At 36.7% G+C, this 19773-nt stretch overlaps 1 long non-coding RNA gene across 1 annotated transcript in view; it reads right to left on the bottom strand.

Moving 5' to 3' along the window:
* Nucleotides 1-14659: 14659 nt before the first annotated feature.
* The window catches only part of LOC107591060 (uncharacterized), a 35480-nt gene continuing 30366 nt past the window's right edge, over nucleotides 14660-19773 (bottom strand). The window contains exons 2-3 of the long non-coding RNA XR_001609849.1: nucleotides 14994-15096; nucleotides 14660-14839 (exon numbers count right to left, since the gene is read on the bottom strand). This is a non-coding gene — a long non-coding RNA (uncharacterized lncRNA). The remainder of the gene's footprint in view (nucleotides 14840-14993; nucleotides 15097-19773) is intronic.

Below are 19773 nucleotides of genomic sequence, written 5' to 3'. Positions count from 1 at the left end.
AGAAAAAAAGGTTAATGAAATGGGATGTACTGATTTTGAAGAAATGTTTAATATAATATTAAGCTTAATCTTGCAGTTTACAATTATACAAAATAAATCGTTTTAAAAAGTAATAGTTAAAATTAATGAAATGTGTACTGTTGGAAAAAAATTGCTTTTTGATTCTTGCTGTGTACAATTGAGTATAAAAAGTAAACTCTTTTTTTTTCTCCTTTTCGAAAGTAAAATTGAGCAATATATGCATTCTGTTATGACATTGTGATAGAGCTTATAACATTCATCCTGTGAAAAATGTGAGAATATAATGGTTTTGAATGTTTAATAAATGTGATAAACAGCATTCTGGCCTTTTTAATGTGCTGTATGGAGTACAAATTTGCCATCAAAGGGTACAAAAGGATTGTCACTGGGGCAGTACCCTTAAAAGGACAAATTTGCACCTTTTTTAAAGGTACATTATGGTACCATAGCACTATAAGGTACAATTTAGTCAGCAGAGGTACATATTTGCCTTTGGTACATACTGCAAGGGTACAGATATGTACCCATGTGAAAGGGTACAACGGGTGTACCCTTGAGGGTACTGCCCCAGTGACAAGCCATTGTACCCCTGAAGGTACAAATTTTGCACATTTTGTCTGACAGTGTGTGATGCGTTGTTTGTGTTGTAGTCACGTGCCTGGGAAGAGGTAAGCATCTGTGCATGTACAGTCTGCTTACATTTAGTTGTAAAAGCAGGACAGAGCTATTGCAGATGATCTCAGACATACTGATGCATATTAATGACTGCAGTACATTCTCATCATAAAAATAACTGAAACTAGCTTATTAGCTTATGTATTCAGTTCACACTAAAACAAAATATCTTCACTCTCACGTCCTTTAAGAAATATGGGGGGAAAAAAATTGCTTATTGCAATTGCATTTACAAAAATAAGAATTTGGAAGCTAAAAATTCAAATAAACCTTCCTCTTTGTATATGCTTGACTGCCATCATCCTTCTCTTCCTCGCCTGTTGGCGGACCGTAGTGTTGCCCGTCAAAGTTTTCTGTAGCATAAACACTCTAGACCCACACTACAAAACTTAGATCAAAGATGAAAAAGATATAGTGTATTTATTTTTAACTTGTGTTTCGGGCAAAGCAAGAAAGGCGTGTTCACTGCAGTCTCGCACGTGAGGTTAACTTTAGCAAGTTCCTTTATGAGCTTATGAATGCCTGCACAAGTAAAATACTAAAAAGAAATGCTCAACGATGCTTACCAGAAATGTTTTATTGAAATGAGTCCATACATCCATATCTCTTAGTAAATAATCCATTGTTTTTTTTGCATCCAAACCGCACAAACATGGCGGATGTCACCCACGAGCACAGGTACGAGACTCCGCCCACGCTGCGTGAGTGAAGGTGAATGAATCACCTGAGAGCACAATGAAGTGTGTTCAAAATACATACAAGCAAATGTAGTGTCTGGGCCACCCAAACACACAATATATATTTTGTTAGCTAGATTTAACAAATACTCTGTAACACCCAGGAACAGGCTCCTGATTCCATGGTAACCCTGACACCCGATCCATTTACGACCTCCTGGAATTTAGGTGAAGAAAATCCCCTGTGTGTGTGTGTGTGTATGTGTATGTTAGACCAGTTTATGTGTTTATGTAGTATGTTGGACTAGTTTAAGTGTTTATGTAGTTAATAAAACCTTACTTGTATCACACTTGACGTGTTCATTGTTTGCTCATAACCGGAGTCACTAATCATGCAGATTTACGCTACAAGCTTTGTAGAATTGTACAGTAAGAAAGTTATTTCCCTTAACCAGGAAATTAACGTTCTTAGAATTGACAAGACAGTTGACCCTGAGAGGTCAGCTAAATATCTACAGCGGATCTAAAATATAAATAGTTAATTATAACTAGTTATGGTTAATTATTCATATTTCCTGTCATGAGCTGATTCATTACACAAACGTATAAAAGAATGACCTGCTGCACGTTACATTAATAGATTTGCTATTGTTATAAATATTAGAGAATGTTCTGTCCTGTAAAGCTTTGAACATGTAGTTAACTTTATAAAATACTGTAAAGGTCTTATGTCAAGTTTAAAACAGCTTTATGATAATTGTTTCTATATTAATGTAACCATCTATGACTGACCCCAGCCATTGCCAGACGTGGCCCGGACTCTACAGCCAGATCCGGGCGGATTACGGGGAACAGGAATTGGCCCAGTGCTTTACAGCCGCATCATAAACACATGTGCCAGAGCAAGCTGCGGGCCACACTCAGTCCGGATAACACTCGCCGATGCCGAGTCTGAGCCGGAGGCAGCCGAGCTCGGGCCAATTACTACATGCTATCAGGGCTAATAACTGCATTTAATAACAGCATTAGTCTGCTATCAATGTCTCAAGAGTTTGTTACTAGGTCTAAACACACTGCACGATTTTCGACTGTCCCAGAGATTGGCATCGTGAAACAATCGTGGCGATTTCTGTGATCGTGGCTCCTAATCGGTGCTCTTATGTCGTACAGTGAGAGAGGTTCAAAGATGGCCGCTGTCACGGTCTTGCAACCAAAGATAGCCTACGATACAGCATGATCATTGCACAGTGTGTTTGCTGGTACGATCTGGCACTTTTACTGATCAACCAATACAAATGCGACATGAAATCAACGTGACATCGTGCTAAAACATAAAACTGCTTACCTCAAGCACTTATTCCTTTCTCTTTTGCCGCTTCCACTTTTTTCCAGCACACATAAAAAACACAACTGCTAAAGTGTGATTTATCATGCTCTTTTTGTTTACTACTAGCGCATGCTGATGATGTTGTATTGTTCTATAGGAACGTGCGTTGTAGCGTATGAGTCAACAGGTGTCAGCCTCAGACAGTCTACAAGCGTGGCATTGCCAAGTTTATTAGATCCATGTTGCACAATGTGACATGCAGTGATCTTATAGGATTGCTAAAATCGTGCAGTGTGTTTTGGGCTTAAAATGAGGCATGGGATGGGATGCATAATAAATTAATCCTACTCACAAGAATGTTTTAAGGACCAAAACCAGACAAATGTCTTAAAATACATAATCTGAACAATGTCTTGAAGTGTGGTAACCGTAGCATAAGTGGAATAATTTATATCAGTGTGTTAAATTATTAGAAAATAATACACACCCGAGTACCCAGAGTCAATTATTCCTTACTTAACTCGTAAACACATGACTGCTGCATTTTATTGGTCATGCAAAACTGCTACTTTAAATCAGATGCGATAACGGGACCAAATGAAAATCTTTTACAGGCAGGGAAAAATTTACATTGAAACTGTAGAGACGTGCTCGCCATATGAATGTGGCACTCAAACACCTAAAGTGTGAAGAGTTCTGGTTACAAAAGAGAGAGAGGCACAACGAATGATGAAAAGTGTGAAAGGGAGAGAAAATAAATGGGAATGATTGCAAAATGCCTGTCTAATGCAGCTACCTTATCAGCCATTACAGGTGGCATGTTATCCATCACATGTGACACATACCTACCAAGAGTTCCCAATCTTTCTTCTCTCTCACCGTGACACTTTCGAGAGCTTCAGGCTATCACATGTGACCTCACCGCTTAAATGTCTCCTTTTTTCCCTCTTCCCTCCCTGTTTATTTCTTGATCACCATCCCTAGCAAACGCTGTGCTGGCTGCGGTACAGCAGCTGTTGTTTAGTGATAGATCAGTGAAGCAAGAAATGATGCGGAGCTGAAAAATAGATCTTGAAGCCGCTCTGCCTCCTTGTTCGCACTCCCTTTTGTTCTGCATTAGTGACAGAACCTCTGGGATTCATTTAGTGGTAATCATTTGTTACTAAGGGGCACCGTGTCTTTCAGACACTGGTGATGAAATCACCTTTGAAAGGAGTGTAAATGAGTGGGAAATTATTTTCGCTCATATTGCCATTGATAAAGTGTCATCAAGCGGAGATGAATGTCTGTCAAACTGAAAGATATTATTTATTCCCTGAAATAGCCACCTTTGTTTGCTGCTCCTTTTGTCTTGGCTGGTTCTGAATGTGATATAACTCTAAAAGTAAGGTGTGTGTGGTAAATAATGTTTATAATGAGCTTACTGTGGCACTTCCTGACTTTGACTGTTTCCCTATAGGCCTGTCTGAATTTTCCCAGAGAGGATCTCGGGAGAGAATTTAACCGCACCAAAAGGATCAAATCTTTACATCTGCTCGTCAAGTTTAACGCTGACACATCCTGTGACCCGTGGCTGACGTTTTGTTAAGCAGTGGCCAGATGCGAGGATCTGCACATCGGTTTGACAGCCACATCTCCAATGTCCTCCAAATGCCCCCTCAGGTGTCATTACACCTGCCTGCGCGCAGCAGGAAGCCACTATGACACCCCCCACAGAGCACCTCAATCACTCAGCGCAATGGGAGTTCACCTCTACTGTAGGTTGCTATGCATGTACAAGACAAAAACACATACAGTATCTACCACATAAAAAAACGTAAATGTCACACACGTCAATTGACTTGTCTAGTCAGCTTGTTTAAATCCTCATTTTACAACCTCAGCATGATTGATATTGCTTTGTTAAAAAAAATGGTGGGGAAAGGTTTTAATAGAGAAATACATGGATCAGCAAATAAACAATAAGTTTAGCTGTTATGTTTTGTGAGTTCTGGATTCTAATCTGAAAAAGCTGTTCCACTTTATATTACATGGCCTTAACTACTATGCACCTACATTTAAATTAATAATTTGATACAGTGCACTTATTGTATACATACATGTTTTCACATCGTACTTTTATTTAAAAAAAATACCTGCATGTAATTACATCTGTAATTAATTTCTGTAATTATATTTATAATTACAATGTTGACCCATCCCTTACACCTTAACCCACCCTTAAACCTACCCATACCACCAAACCTGTCCCACCTCAATACAGTAGCAACAAAGGCGTTCTGCAATATAATATGAACACAATAAGTACATTGTACTTAGTTAATGTCACCCAATATATATATAAAAAAAAAACATTTTTATAAATGGCAATAAATCAATATTTTAATATCAGAAGTATGGACAACAGTTATTCACATTTTTTTAGTTATTTCACAATCATGCTGTGAGAAAATACTATAAGCAGCTTTTTGCTGAACGGAACATTGTCTCTAGTTTCTGAAGATGATAACAACCACAACAAACACACATTATTACTAAGATATTATTACCATCTGCCCTATTATTATTATTATAAGTAAATAATAAATCGGGCACTGTATAACAGTTATAACACACACACCATTTAATTCTTTGAAAAAAATTATTAATAGAAAATATGATTTCTCTGATTTAGATACATACATGCTACAAGCTTTAATATTATATGTGAACTGTTTTAATGGTACCATATACAGACACACACTACCATTCAAAATGTTGTGGTGGGTATTAGTTGCAATATTTTTTTAATGTTTTATTATTTATTTATTTTTTAAAGAAGCATATTGAGCCCATCAATGCTCATTGATAATAATAATCATAATACTATACGTATAAAGTGATAGTGTGAAACATCTATTTGGATATATTTTACATTTTTATTTATTCTTGTGATGCAAAGCTGAATTTTCAGCATCCATTACTCCAGTCTTCAGTATCATATGATCCTTCAGTAATCACTCTAATATTGATTTGGTGCTCAAGAAACATTAGAAGAAGCAGTTGTGCTTCTTAATATTTTCTTTCTGAAAACTGTGATACTTTCTTTTTCTGAGATGAATCAAGTCCAAAAGAACTTATAACAAAAAAAGCATCTTAAATTCAAAAAAATTCCCCCTCCAGTTTCTCGGAATGCCCTCACTCTATCAGTCATGCAGTGTAAAAATTAACATACTCAGTCCTTCCTGCTCCAAGTTGCATGCCTTTTTTGCTCACCAGGGTGGTATGACACAGAGTATGATCCAAACCTTTTATGATTTTGTGTGGCCACGCAGCCATGAGGCCTGTGGTGTGAGATTGCTTTTGTGGTGACACAGAGGGAGAGAAAATGAGCTGGAGGTGGACTCTGCTGTTCTACACTGCCAATCTATTCTGGCTGAAGCAGAACTCTGACCCCCCAACCAATTTCTAATGGGTTTTGTGAGTCACAAGCAAACACACAGCTGGGGTCCAAACAAACTTCAGTACTTCTCACATCTCTCTCGATCGCTTTTTCTCTTTTGCACAAGCCTCTTCTTTCTATCTTCTTTCCACTAACTAGTTTTCTTTTATCTGTTGTTGTTTGCTATTACGCAATTGTTTAACTAATACTCATGGCTTTCTCTCACATATTACATTTCATGAAAGCGAGTGATTAGAATTACATACCTGGCATGCTCATGAAATGCAAATTGTTGGCTTGTGATTAATACTATAATTGCAAACCTATCAGTTAGTGGGACTACTTATTGCCACATGAGCATGATGAAGAAATATGGATGTGACAGTGCAATTTTTGGATAATATTGGTAAAAGATAGTAAAACGTAATAAATCAATTATTTAAATTGTATAATTGAATATTAATGTGAATAATTGAATTAATTCAATTGACATTCTGTAAAATTGGAGGAGAGTTGGGGGGTTAGTGATTATTCCAAAATAATTCCCCAAAATGTTATCTTTATATAATACAAAGCACAATCTCTATACTTCAAAACCAGCATGTGTTTTAACTGCAAGTAAATTGCAGTTAAACTGTGATTAATGTTTACAAGTTGAATGTGCACCACTCCAAAACTTCTTGTTAACTCGTACTATAAAAAAGACTAAATGTATTCCTTAAAATTTACTAAAACGATACAAACAATTTGAAAGGGCTAATGAGGCCAGTGTTTCTAAATTTCTGCAAAAGCTCAAGGTTATGGTTTATCTTCAGGGAATTAAAACAATAGGACATAACAGTAGATATGCAACAGGAAGTGAGTGAGAAAGTCTGCCCTTAAAGCTCTGTGATTGTTTGTTCTCATCAATCTCTGTCCTCTGTTGTACTGTTAATGCTCCACTTAGAGGAGGCTGGAGGCTATGCACTTCATTGCCTAAGCTTATTCCTTTGAGTTTAGATAATATAAAATGAGGTTGACTGTGAATTTCCATATCCCTTATACTGAGTAACATACTATTGAAAATGAGCTGGAACGTCATTTCCAACAAAGATAGACAGATGCATTCTCTTTCTTCCCTCCCACAGATACACGTATCTCGAAAATTATTTGCTCACCTTCATTACTATGTGGAGCACATGATTTAGGATGTGTTGTGTCGTACTAGGCTACAAGCAGTTGTTAAAATAGCAATGGAAGCAAGGAGCCTGCCAAGACCACTTTAGGTATCTTGCCTTCGTGCTCATTCAACAACATTACTGTGAAAACAAATTTTGCACGTAATGTGACATGTTTGAATGTGCTCTGAGGCATGGCTATTTTAAAAAGTGTTTGCTTGCACTGAAAATTTTAAATCCATATTTTAGGCTGAAAGTCATGAATGATTTTTATCAAGAGATCTCTCTCTGCCCTAAATGACAAAGCATCAGTAAATATTTTCCAAAGGAAAAAAATAAAATATCTCTGCAGATTAAGTAAGGTTAAAGAACTGCACATCAGGCTTCCCTGTGAAACCTCACATCAAATAATTAGAGGGGAATTCCACCATGATAGCTGAGTGCCTCTGAAGTTCTGCCAGTGGGTTGCCTTGGGCAGTGAAAAGAAAGAGGGAAAGGAAACCTGATGCGAATATCCAAGCAAGAGAATGCAGCCCTAAGGGATAAAACAGTAATCCACAAAGAGAGAAAAAGCACTCATCATAAAATTTGATAAAATAGCACATTTCTAAAAATCTTATGAATATGTTATAAGATTTTTGCATATGGGATTTTCATTTTTGTGCAGGATACACTGTAACAATTTGTTTCCTCTCACTTGGGAAACATTCTCGCTCCTTTGGTGATTACTGCAACACATTCCCAATAACAGTAAGACCAGCTGATTCTCACAACCAAACAAGCTTCAAACTGTTTTCAAAACCCACCTACTAGTCTCAAACTGACCTCACATGAATAAAGTAATTAAAAACATTTAATCATCTCCAACTGCACTAGAATTGCCCTACACTCACTGAGTGTGTTGTTACATGCACATTCTTAAAATGTTTAATAAGCCAACACAGTTAGATTTTCGACATGTATCCCGAATTAGCCCAGCATGTAAACACCCTAACCTGTGTTCCATTGACTTATTGAAGTGTGCATGTGTAATATGGCCCTGTTCCAAATGGCACACCTCTTATGATCTTGTGGCTGCTGTATGCACGAGATTGTGAAGACTGTGAGATTGTATGGTGTCCCAATGTCATTTTAGGTTTCAGAAGGGTGGTTGTGAACACTCCCTTTGCAGTCAATATGGCACCTGATGCACACTTTTGCTGAGCCTGCACTGAAGCGAGCTCTGCAGCAGACTTCTACCCAGCAGTCAAAGCGGCATTGCATCACAGAAATGCAGACTCATAGGAAGACGATGAGTGTTTAGGGTACTATTTGGGGTAGGGCCTGTGTGACAGGAAAGCTTCTTAGCAGCAGATTTAAACTCATCCAACCACAGCGAGTGTTTTGCGGTAGAGGAGGAAAAATAAATATCACAAACTCTGACTCTTTCTTGACCTAGGAAATTATAAATATATGTCCTCATCTCATGTAGCCATATAGGACAAGTGGTACAGTCACATATAAGAAGAGAAAGAGGCTGAAGAGAAAGTTTCCCGCTGACAATTTGGAAAATCTGGGGGTTTTAATTATGTAACATCACAACTCATATAACAAATGGAAAACTCTCAGTAGAAGTGTATGTATACTTATGTTTCACCACCAGAAAATAACTAGATTTTTATTAGATCCTGTAAACACAGTTTACTTGCATTGCTTTTATTAATTTGCATGTTAACCAGTAAAACAGGTTATTTTAATAAACTGATGTTTGGTGGTTATTAGCGAATGGTGTGCATGTAAACATACTCATTGATGTGACCCATGTAGCTGTATAGTAGTATTTTGACCGTCTATTAGTTGAGAAATCCAGTTTATTTGCAGTTACTTGGGGTTTTTATGCAGACCTGGCTTGCAATGTATATTCCCAGCTACTCTGGTAATTGCATTTTTGCATTTTATTGAGTCACTTTGGTAAGTAAGATTATGCAAACACACCTGTCAATTCTACAAAGCGATGTATTCACAAATGACATAACACAACAGTAGTAAAAGATGTCTAGATAGTTTGTCACATTTGCCACCTTGACAAACCTAACTTTTGTTTAACTCTGCATTTCCATCCATTATTTCCATGGAGAAAACCTTCAGGGTGCAACATTACCATAGAAACAGACATTGCATAGAAAGACATATAAATTTCTCCCCTTTAAATTAAATAAACAATTCTCGCTTGAACTGTAAAGACATGTCTTTATTGTAGAGCAGATGTGATGCAGGTCACACATAAAGCAAACAGCTCTGCTTATTGTGTGACCAGCATATCAAGTCTCTTATGAGCTCTCAAGGCATCTCATGCATAAAGGTGACTTGTGTCAGGCTGAATGCAGAAAAAAAGATATCGCTGCTGCCATGTTAAGCACTGTGAGGTTTAAAAGGTGAGCTGATGAGCTACGGTTGCAGATTAAGATGTGCTTAAATAGGTCTAGAATAATATCTATGAAAATAGTGGTTATCATATCTATATATATATATATATATATATATATATATATATATATATATATATATATATATATATATACATAAATTGTGTTCTAGTGCCTGTGTGATAGCCCTGCCATTATATATAGTATATCAAACTTCCTGTATATGCCTATATATCACCCTGCCTGTATCTCCAACTAAACTTTAGTATTCTTGATTGAAGTATGGTTTGGTTCACTTGCCAATGTGAGATACACACAGCAGCCAAAAAAAAACACATAACATCTTCATAACACATAACATAGCTTCTTAAAAATGCTTCTTATAATGATTTTTGAGTTATTTTTCATCCCTACATTTTGTATTTAAAAAAATTTGGAATTTATAGAATTTATAGAAATTACCCGTTTAATTTCTATATTAGAATTACGCGTTCTTAACTCACTTCCCTGCTCAGAAAGTATCCCTTTTATTCAGATTGCTCCAAAAAGCTTTGAGATACTCTCAATTGCTCTCTCTATATACTCAGTGGCATGATAAAACATGGTGCCAGATAGTCAGCAAGGGACAAGTTTGAGAGTTCTAAGCAAATCTCATAGATGGAAAAGAGATTTTAGTGTTGTGATCGTGAAAGCCACAGAACACTTCAACTGCATGTCCAAGGTTTTGTTCCACCCACACTTCAGTCACCGATGTCTTTGATGTTGGCTAATAAAGACACTCAGAATTGTGTTCATACAGTATCTCCGTATTTCACAGAGTGCTCCTCATTCACCTTTTCCTCTACTCATTCTCATACCCCTGTGGTGAGAAAATCATGTCCTTGGCGGGGCTGCCACTATGCTTCTCTTGCGTATTCTTTGCTATGAGAGGGAGAGAAGATAATCAGCTCGTCAGACAGCACTTAGGCTTCATTCTCCCCTGTAGGCTCGAGCAGGGATGTCAGTGTAGTGTTGAATGTGCCCTCTCAAGACACTGTGCCGAGCTGATAGCCAGCAAGGCCCCTTGGTCAAATTTGCCAGCCAATTACAGCATCCTGATATCTCATTGACAAGCATGTCTCTGCTTGAAGGATGCAGAACACAATAACACATTTGCTCTTTTTCTGAACTATTGCCGTTATAATGAATGTGTCAAAGGTTTGAATCAAGAGCTTGTCAACCTTGATGTTACTCAACATGGTTGCAACAAACTTTATCTCAACAATAAATCTTCTAATTTTGCATTCTTAAATTAAATTGAGGCCAGCAGTGATGAAAGTGGATAGAGATAAAGCACATATTTATAAACGGAATGAAAAAGTATAATTTATACTAATACACTAGTAATGATCTTCCACTGATCAACACCCATACTCTGTGACGACTTGTTTAAGAACATATTTTCATTATTAAAGAGTGGTGGTGACAGTTCTTACAAAATCAGCTGTGCTAGTCCCCCAGCCTTTTGCAAAATCCATGTCATTAGCTAAAATGACATTATTTGATCTCCAGCCACTAATTCTACATCAAATTACTTTCAGAATGGCCTCTAAAGGCATTTAAGATTTCCATTAATTTTTAATCATTGCACAAAAATTATAAAATACTTTTTTTTATTTACGCACACAAAGATATTGCTTATGCATCAATGTACTGGATATTTGTTCGGCCCTTTATTAATTACAGCATTCAATGCCAACTTCTTTCAGCATATTATATTAACAACCTAAATGGCAAAGCAATGTTTTTCACAATCGTGAAGGTTTCAGTAAAAATGTCAAATGTATTCTCATACAGGCATTTACATAACTTGAATATGAAAAAATAACGGTCATTGTCAAATTGATGGATGTTTGAGCTGGGGTCTGATTTGCAGGGATGAACTAATTAGCCAGAGGAAAATTCCACCAATCAGCATAATTGCCATTATTCAATTAAATTCAAGTTTATTTGTATAGCGCCTTTCACAATACAAATCGTTGCAAAGCAACTTTACAGCAAATTAAGTTTCTACTATATTTAGTAGTAGCTTATCAGTGGTGACTGACAGTTAATTTACATAGGGCAGAAATATACGGAAAAATCAATTAAAGACATAATCAAACAGACGATGAACACTATTAACAGCAATTATTATATGTGGTAGTGTGGTAAATGTGGTAGTTCTGTATGTTGTTTCATGGTTGGCATCATCTGAGGTCCTCTGAGGGGTTGGCATCATCTCTTCTCAGGTGTTCTGGATCCATTATCACCACCAACACTATGATAATGTGCTTATATACAAACTGCACAGACAGGGAAACATAAATTATTGACACCGAGTGCTTACTGGAAGCCCAGGTGTGGAACGTTATGTGTAGTATGTATTATATATACACACACTCAGCTTCCTCAGGCTAATTTCTGGAAAAAGCCATAATTGCTCGCTTTATAATTTATGACCGCTAGAGTAAGTCTGGCAAAGCACCATCACCTATTACTCACCAAGCTTCTAACTCTCGCTGCCGTGCTGTCAAAACACATGTGTACGCGTGCACACACACCCTCTGTGTGGCAGTGTCTTAAATCACAGGGACAATTCTCTCTGTGGAGGGCTGGGTGGTATGTACTTTCCGTGTAAAAATGACATGACATACAGATAAATACCGGCAATGTGTTTGCTGTCTTTGTAGAAGCTCACCAGGACAATTGGTATCCTTCTGTTTATTTCCCCCCATTTACAAGGACAAATTAAATTCATCAATACTTCATGGCAATCTAAAAATATATGGACCTGCCCTAAAACAAACTTTTAGCCTCTTGTGTTTTGTCCTTAATTTTGTAAAGCTCTGAATTAAACTATTGATTTTTTTTATATAAAAGTAATTGAGACATGGAGAATTGACACTAGATGGGCATTTCAAATGATCGTTTACAATAAAATATTTCAAATAAATATTTTACAAATATAATAAAATATATAATAAATTATAAAATATTTAGTTTTATTTAAAAAGTAAAATTATGTTTTATAATTGTACTTTATTAGAATATTGATTTGTTAATATGTTACAAAATGCTTTCCTTTTTCCAATAATTTATTTGTACGCACTAGTTTATTTTTCCTCACATTTGTGTTTGTTATTTTATTTTGCTTTAATCACACACAACATGATTTTTCCCTTTCCCATTTGTTGATTTTGTTTTCCATTTACCGATTGCTGTTTTTCTTCCATCTGTTGATTAAAGCATATCATGATAAATAAAATTTAGTTTCATACCACATTTCAAACTGTGTGTAGCACCTGCTGTTTGTGTCCTCTGCTGGTCTGCATGGGCCCAGGCCAAATTTCATGTTGGCCTGTGCGTGAATCTGTCTTTCTTTGAAAAGATTAAAAATAAATAAATAAATAATTTTTAAGGTGGATACAATCATTGAACAAACAAACAAACAAATAAATAAATAATAAGACAAGCCCCATTTAAAATGTGATGGCTGGCAATGAAGACATTTTTGAGAGAAATCATATATCATAGCAATCAACTAATGCGCCTGCAGATTACATAAATGTTCCTTGGAGATTTAGCCAGCTACTTGAGAAGGTTGTTATGTGTTAATTGGACATTAATCTGTTATCACATCACTTCAGAGACAACTATTTTATTACCCCTGGTATTTGAGCTGTTATACAATGTATTTGACAATTACTTTAACCACATTTTCACTTTTTTCTACATTTGTATGTGATGCTCATGAATGCATTTTATTGTCCACCTGGTGAACATCCTCACAGAAAACTAATACTACACCACTCCTCCATAAGCTCAACGATTCATAAGCATAGTTCACCCCAAAATGAAAATTGTCACATTTTACTCACCTTCCTGTTGTTCAATACCTGCAAGACTTTCTTTCCTCTGCAGAATTGCAAAGATGATATTTTGAAGATTTATTTATTTTTTATTAATTTTTTTCAAACAGTGAAAGTCACCAAGGCATTTTTCAAAATATGGCATCTTATTTTGTATTATGCAGAAGAAATAAATGCATACAGGTTTGGAACAGCATGAGCTTGAGTAAACAACATCATTCAAATTTTTGGGTAAACCTACCCTTAAGGTGTGGTGCCTGTAGCACAAACAATGCGAATGAAGATTTCAGGCAGAGTTTAACACTTAGAATTAGGTTTTCTCTTGCCCAGTATTATGCCAAGCAACATGTATATTTTGAAGAACAACCTGGATGTTCTTTCAGGGTACGTGATACTTTGAATGTCATTCATTCTACCTTCAAGAGGTTGACCTCAGATATCACTGCTGTTTATGACGCACCACAAGAGGATATGAATTCTGCCATTTCAATTGTCCCTTCTCTATGTCCCATCCCCCTTAGTTACTGTTGCTATTTTGGTCAAACTTCCCTACCAGCACTTTCTGCTGCCAGCAAAACAGCAAGTTAATTACAGATTAAGTGAAGACTTACTTCAGGAAGTAAATAACATTGACATTTTGAATAAACAGTGAATTATATCTTGTGATTGGTGGTAAAAGGTCTCCAGTATGCCATGGGAAGGTTATAGCCAATATGTGAAACTGGGTAAAGAAACATGTGAATCAAGGCTAAAAAAAAATTATAATTTTTGAATAAATGCCACAAACTAGAAAAAAGCCTAATTAGATATAACACAAAGCAATGGAATCACATAAAGCCAAATCTCACCACATCGTCCCCAAAAGATCATTAATAAAGTACAGCATAACAGGCAAAACATGTTGACATTAAAATGTATTATACCATGTATTATAGCAGAAGTCATATGGACAATAAAGTTGTGTATCATTATTTTTACTATAACAGCTGGATATTCTTTTTGATTGGAGTGTCTTCTGTCTTGTCCTGAATTTTTGGGTAAGGACATCATAACAGCACCTTAATAAAACAATTATAGGAGTGGCTTAATTAGTGGCATAATTTAAAGACTGCTTGAAAGTTTAACTTTAACATCAGTTGGTCTATGGTTGGAAAGAACTAGCCAATCAGTACACTGGCTTCAGCCTGAAGGATGGTAATGGCTTTGGTTACTGTGCTCCATGTAGTAGCATGCACGAGAAAGTGCAAATTCGGCTGGACTTATATCCTAAAAAAAGGATTTAAGTAGTATATGAACAGAGCTATATATACAACAGAGATTCAGTGTGCAACAAAACATCTAATATACAAGCAGACAAAACTGCTATAAGTTTGAACAAAACAAAGAGAAACATACAGGCCTGTGTGTAATATTTACTTACATATGCACTTTGATTGCTGTACAGTGAGCTCTGATGGTCTCTCCCTTGTCTTTGATTATCCTCAAGAGCCTTTCGACTGACACAAGCTGGAAGAAACAGGAAACTGTAAGGAGTAGACATATTATACAGTGTCAGATATGCAAATCTTCCAAAGGACATTTAACAGATGTTTGAACAATACGTTTTGCTTCACTTTTTGCTTTCAGGACATCAACTGAAGACCCAGACTGATTTAGTAAAAGACTTATTATCGTTATTAAGAATTACTGATACATCAAGATGGTATCTTCAGTCCTGGAACACAAAGTAAATATTGACTCGATTTTACAGTTAAGCTGTCAAAAGTGTGCTTTTTCTTAGTTTCATTATAATAAGTTATCTCATGCAAATTATTTTATAGACTGCCACTGAAGTGGCATAGAGATGTCTATGTAGAGTTGCCAATCTTTTCCCTCTGAAAATCTGTTAGCTGTAATTTTGCAGTATTTACAGAAAGCTTGTCATATTTCTCATTAAGGGCTGGAGCCAGTCTAAATACATGATCTCAAACAGCTATCTCTGAAATACTGCTGATAGCCTACTTTTTATCTGCCATCTTGATGCTGGTGAAATAATCAAATGTGTAGTGACCCGCTGTGCAGGGCACACAGCTTGACTGAGCACGAACATAAGGTCATGGCAGGGCGTGGCAACCCAACATAGTTTATCTTGTCATATAATATATTTTAATGGCATTATTTCTTCTTTTTGGAATATGACAACACGGTTAGTTTAATTTCACTGTATTAAAAAAGTAACTTTGATAATCTGCAAAATCTCTCCTTAAAAACGTTGCAGTCACCGATGTTGTGTTTCTTAGTGAATGTAATCTATGACTCAAAACCCAACAAAATGACTAGTGGCTTAAAAGCATAATTCATGCCACAATTGATTTTCATCTGCATTTTGTGAGATGGCAGATTAGTAAAACCAATTAGATGTTATTTACACTAAGTGAAAACAGCATATTTTCTTAGCAATAGATGATATTTACACTAAGTGCAAATCGAAATGGATTCTATTTACACTAATTTAAAATATAACGATTTTCTGCTATTTATCCTACTTATTGCAAATAGTGGCAATTAGCTGCACCTCAGTATTGTAGTACATTATAAAACAGTATGCAATAATAACGTATTGCGTGTAAATTATATTTTTAATTCAAATTAATGAATTATTAACTATAGTGATCATGGCTGTTAAGCTGTAAGCAATTCAGGTAAAGAATAGAACATTTGGCATGGGTTACAGTTCACAAGACACCTAGTCTAGTTTTAAGTTATGGAGAAAAAAATAACACTCACATATTGCATACTCTTGGTTACACTTATAATAGCATGGGTCCCACTTTATATTAAGTGGCCATAATACCTGTGTACTTGCATAGTAACTATATGTGCACTGTAGTGTATCAGACCGAATCAGACAATTTAATTTTGATAAAGAACAGTTGAAACACGAGGAGCCAAATTCCACAGAGGCCCAAGACACAGGATGTTCGTAAATCAGATCCTGGCGCCACAAGCCTGAACCAACTAGCAGCTTTGAGTAGTTCACAGCATTTAAACAAAAGAACACTTATTGACAATTCCAAGGAGATTGTCAATTTTGGGGGCAAGTAATCAAGATTAATGGTCAGAGATGCACAGCATGACCATGTAAACCAGTGACGATCACAAGCTCTTTGGATTGACTTCCCCCACCTCGACGACAAAGAACAGACTGAGATTCCTTACAGACCTTTTAACCTCTGGTCTGCACAGAACGTGTCCTCAGCCACAGAATGGCACCGACACTGCCTTTCCATGCACCAAAATTAACTTAAAAGGACTTGTGAGCAACTAATCCTTTCTATGCATAAGTCCATATCATGTATTGTAACCCACACATTAGACTATCATGTTTTAATCACGTATTGTGTTTGTCTTTTTGATAACTATTGAATAGCTTAAGGGTTCATATTCATGTTTAGTATGTGTGTGTGTGAAAATTCTTGCTTGAAACGTTTCTTCCAATCAATTCTTTGTCAAATGTATCATATTCTTGTTATAGAAATCATGTCCAAAAGTATCCTCTGCAAGAGTGGGCAAACACCATGTGCCTGATGAGATAACATTTTGATTTATGAATTGGAAGGAGAAATATACAACACCCCCAGCAAAGACAGCGTCTAATTGGTCAAAACACCATTTGGGATGTGGCCAAAAGCCCAGTTTAAATACTCAGGACACCATCAAATCTGCCCTTTTTTCTCTTTTTTGCCTTTTCTAGCCGTACTTTTCAGTCATCACCTTTTGCGCTCTTTGAGCGTGCTCTGGCTTACATGCCAGCTCCTCCAAAACCATGAGGAGAAACGCCACCTGGTCTCGTCAAACTTTACTTCTATTTCTTTACATTAGTTTATTTTCCGTTGAGAGTTTCGTGTTTCGAGTTAAGTTTTGCCTAACGCCGTGTCTCCGAGTCCAACCTCGAGTGCCGTCTAAAACTTCAACTTCAACCACAACTCCGTGCCGTCAGCCAACGCCCAAACACTGGCTTCCTAAGACTGAACTTCCAGCCAATCAGCAACCACGGAAACCCCCTTTTCTGCAAGGATGACAACAAAGGGAACCCCCGTACAGGCAACGCAACGCAACTCAAGTACCTCCAGATTCTAACTGAACTGGTGCATTTAATATAAATTGTAACCTCATTGAGGAACTCAGTGCGAGGGTTAATTAAGTGATTGATGGTTGTTCAGGACTCTGCAATTGCACATATTGCTGTAAATTTGGATTTCATATTTTCATTTCACTTAAACTAATTATTTCCTCACTTTCTGTCTTTCTGCAACTTGTGTGAATGCGTGTGTTTATGTGTTAGATTAGTTTATATGTCTTAGATTTATTCAATAAAGCCTTATTTATATTGAAAAGAGAAGTATCTTGTGTTTTGTGCTTACAAGTTAATATCTTAAACTGCCAATCTTGTTACTGTGCTAATTAATAGTGTTTTCACTATATTTTGGATATAAATATCCATTGCAGAATTGATGTTATACAGCCCGTTCAATGAATCGCTGGCCGTCTCAGTGATCAGCCGTAAAACAGTGATTCTGTCCAAATTCCCTTTAAAATCTTAAAATGATTCCCTTTGAGCTAAATCGACCTGTTTCCCTTACAGTACGTAGTATGTAACCACAGTGTAAGTACACATTGGTACATGGTATCTACAGCTCTAATGTTTGTGTAACTACACATGTAACAACCCACTGAATGGTTTGTGTAAGTACAAATGTGTAACAGGACATTGGTAACAACACTTTTTGATAATGAAAGTACAAATGTGTAACAGGACTAACAGCACTTTTTGGTAAGAAAGTGTTACACTTTATATTAGATTTACCATGTAATTACTCTGGATGTCCTTAATACCTGTGTACTTAGTAACTAGATGTGTACGTAGTATGTAACCACAGTGTAAGTACACATTGGTACATGGTATCTACAGCTCTAATGTTTGTGTAACTACACATGTAACAACCCACTGAATGGTTTGTGTAAGTACAAATGTGTAACAGGACATTGGTAACAACACTTTTTTCACTTCACTAAGTACTCGTGTAACAGGAATTATATAACTACATTTTGTAGCAACAATATGTATAAGAGTAATTTGAACCATTTGATCCAAGGGGTGGAGATGGATAGGTTTAGGGGTGGAAATGGGATCCAGGGGGTGGAGACGGGTAGGTTTAGGGATATATAAAGTGGGAGGAGTTGGATCTCGAGTTGGTGCACCACTGTAATATCAGTGTACTTAATATAAAGTGTAACATTCTGGACACCAACCACAATTTGTATGTAAAGCCGCTGCTGTGTAACAGAGTAATTACATGGTAAATCTAATATAAAGTGTAACACTTTCTTTACCAAAAAGTGCTGTTAGTCCTGTTACACATTTGTACTTTCATTACCAAAAAGTGTTGTTACTAATGTCCTGTTACACATTTGTACTTACACATACCATTCAGTGGGTTGGTACATATGTGTAGTTACACAAACATTAGAGCTGTAGATACTATGTACCAATGTGTTCTTACACTGTGGTTACATACTACGTACACATCTAGTTACTATGTAAGTACACAGGTATTAGGGCCACTTAGTATAAAGTGGGACCATATCATGCATTTCTCATAGCATAATTTCAGAACAAACTGCCTTGGGAGAGAATATATTCTTCACATCTCTTGAAATACACCTGTGGCAGGAAAAACAAGTGCTGTTCTGTGTATATAAAGTTTTGGTGGTTGTCACGGTCCGTGTGGAGAGATGAGGCGAGGACTCAAAGATGCAGTGAATGGGCTCTTTATTAATAACAACAAAACTAACAAAAGCTAAAAAATGCAAAAGTAAACAAAACAGAAACAAAAAGAAGAAATAAAAATAAAGGCAGGAAGGCCAGAACAAGGAGCACACAGACACATACGACGAATAACGAAACAGCACAGGACTGCAAACACAGGGAGACTAAGTAGGGCAGGTAACGAGGGAGACATAGGTGGAATAACTGAAACAATAACGAGGTGACAAGATGGGCGGGGTCAGACAATAGACAGGAGAGAGCACATGACACCAAACAAACACAGCACAAGCCATGTGCTCACAGAAAACACAGTGTCATCTGGTGGCCATCCTGGGCACACCAGCTGAAGACTGTGAAAGAACCACCTCTCTAAGAAGCGGATTCCAGATGC

Source organism: Sinocyclocheilus grahami, unplaced genomic scaffold, assembly GCF_001515645.1.
Source record: "Sinocyclocheilus grahami isolate Dianchi unplaced genomic scaffold, SAMN03320097.WGS_v1.1 scaffold136.1, whole genome shotgun sequence".
Taxonomy (NCBI): domain Eukaryota; kingdom Metazoa; phylum Chordata; class Actinopteri; order Cypriniformes; family Cyprinidae; genus Sinocyclocheilus; species Sinocyclocheilus grahami.
Note: the sequence above shows the minus strand (reverse complement) of the source record. Positions and strands in the feature narration are given on the sequence as shown.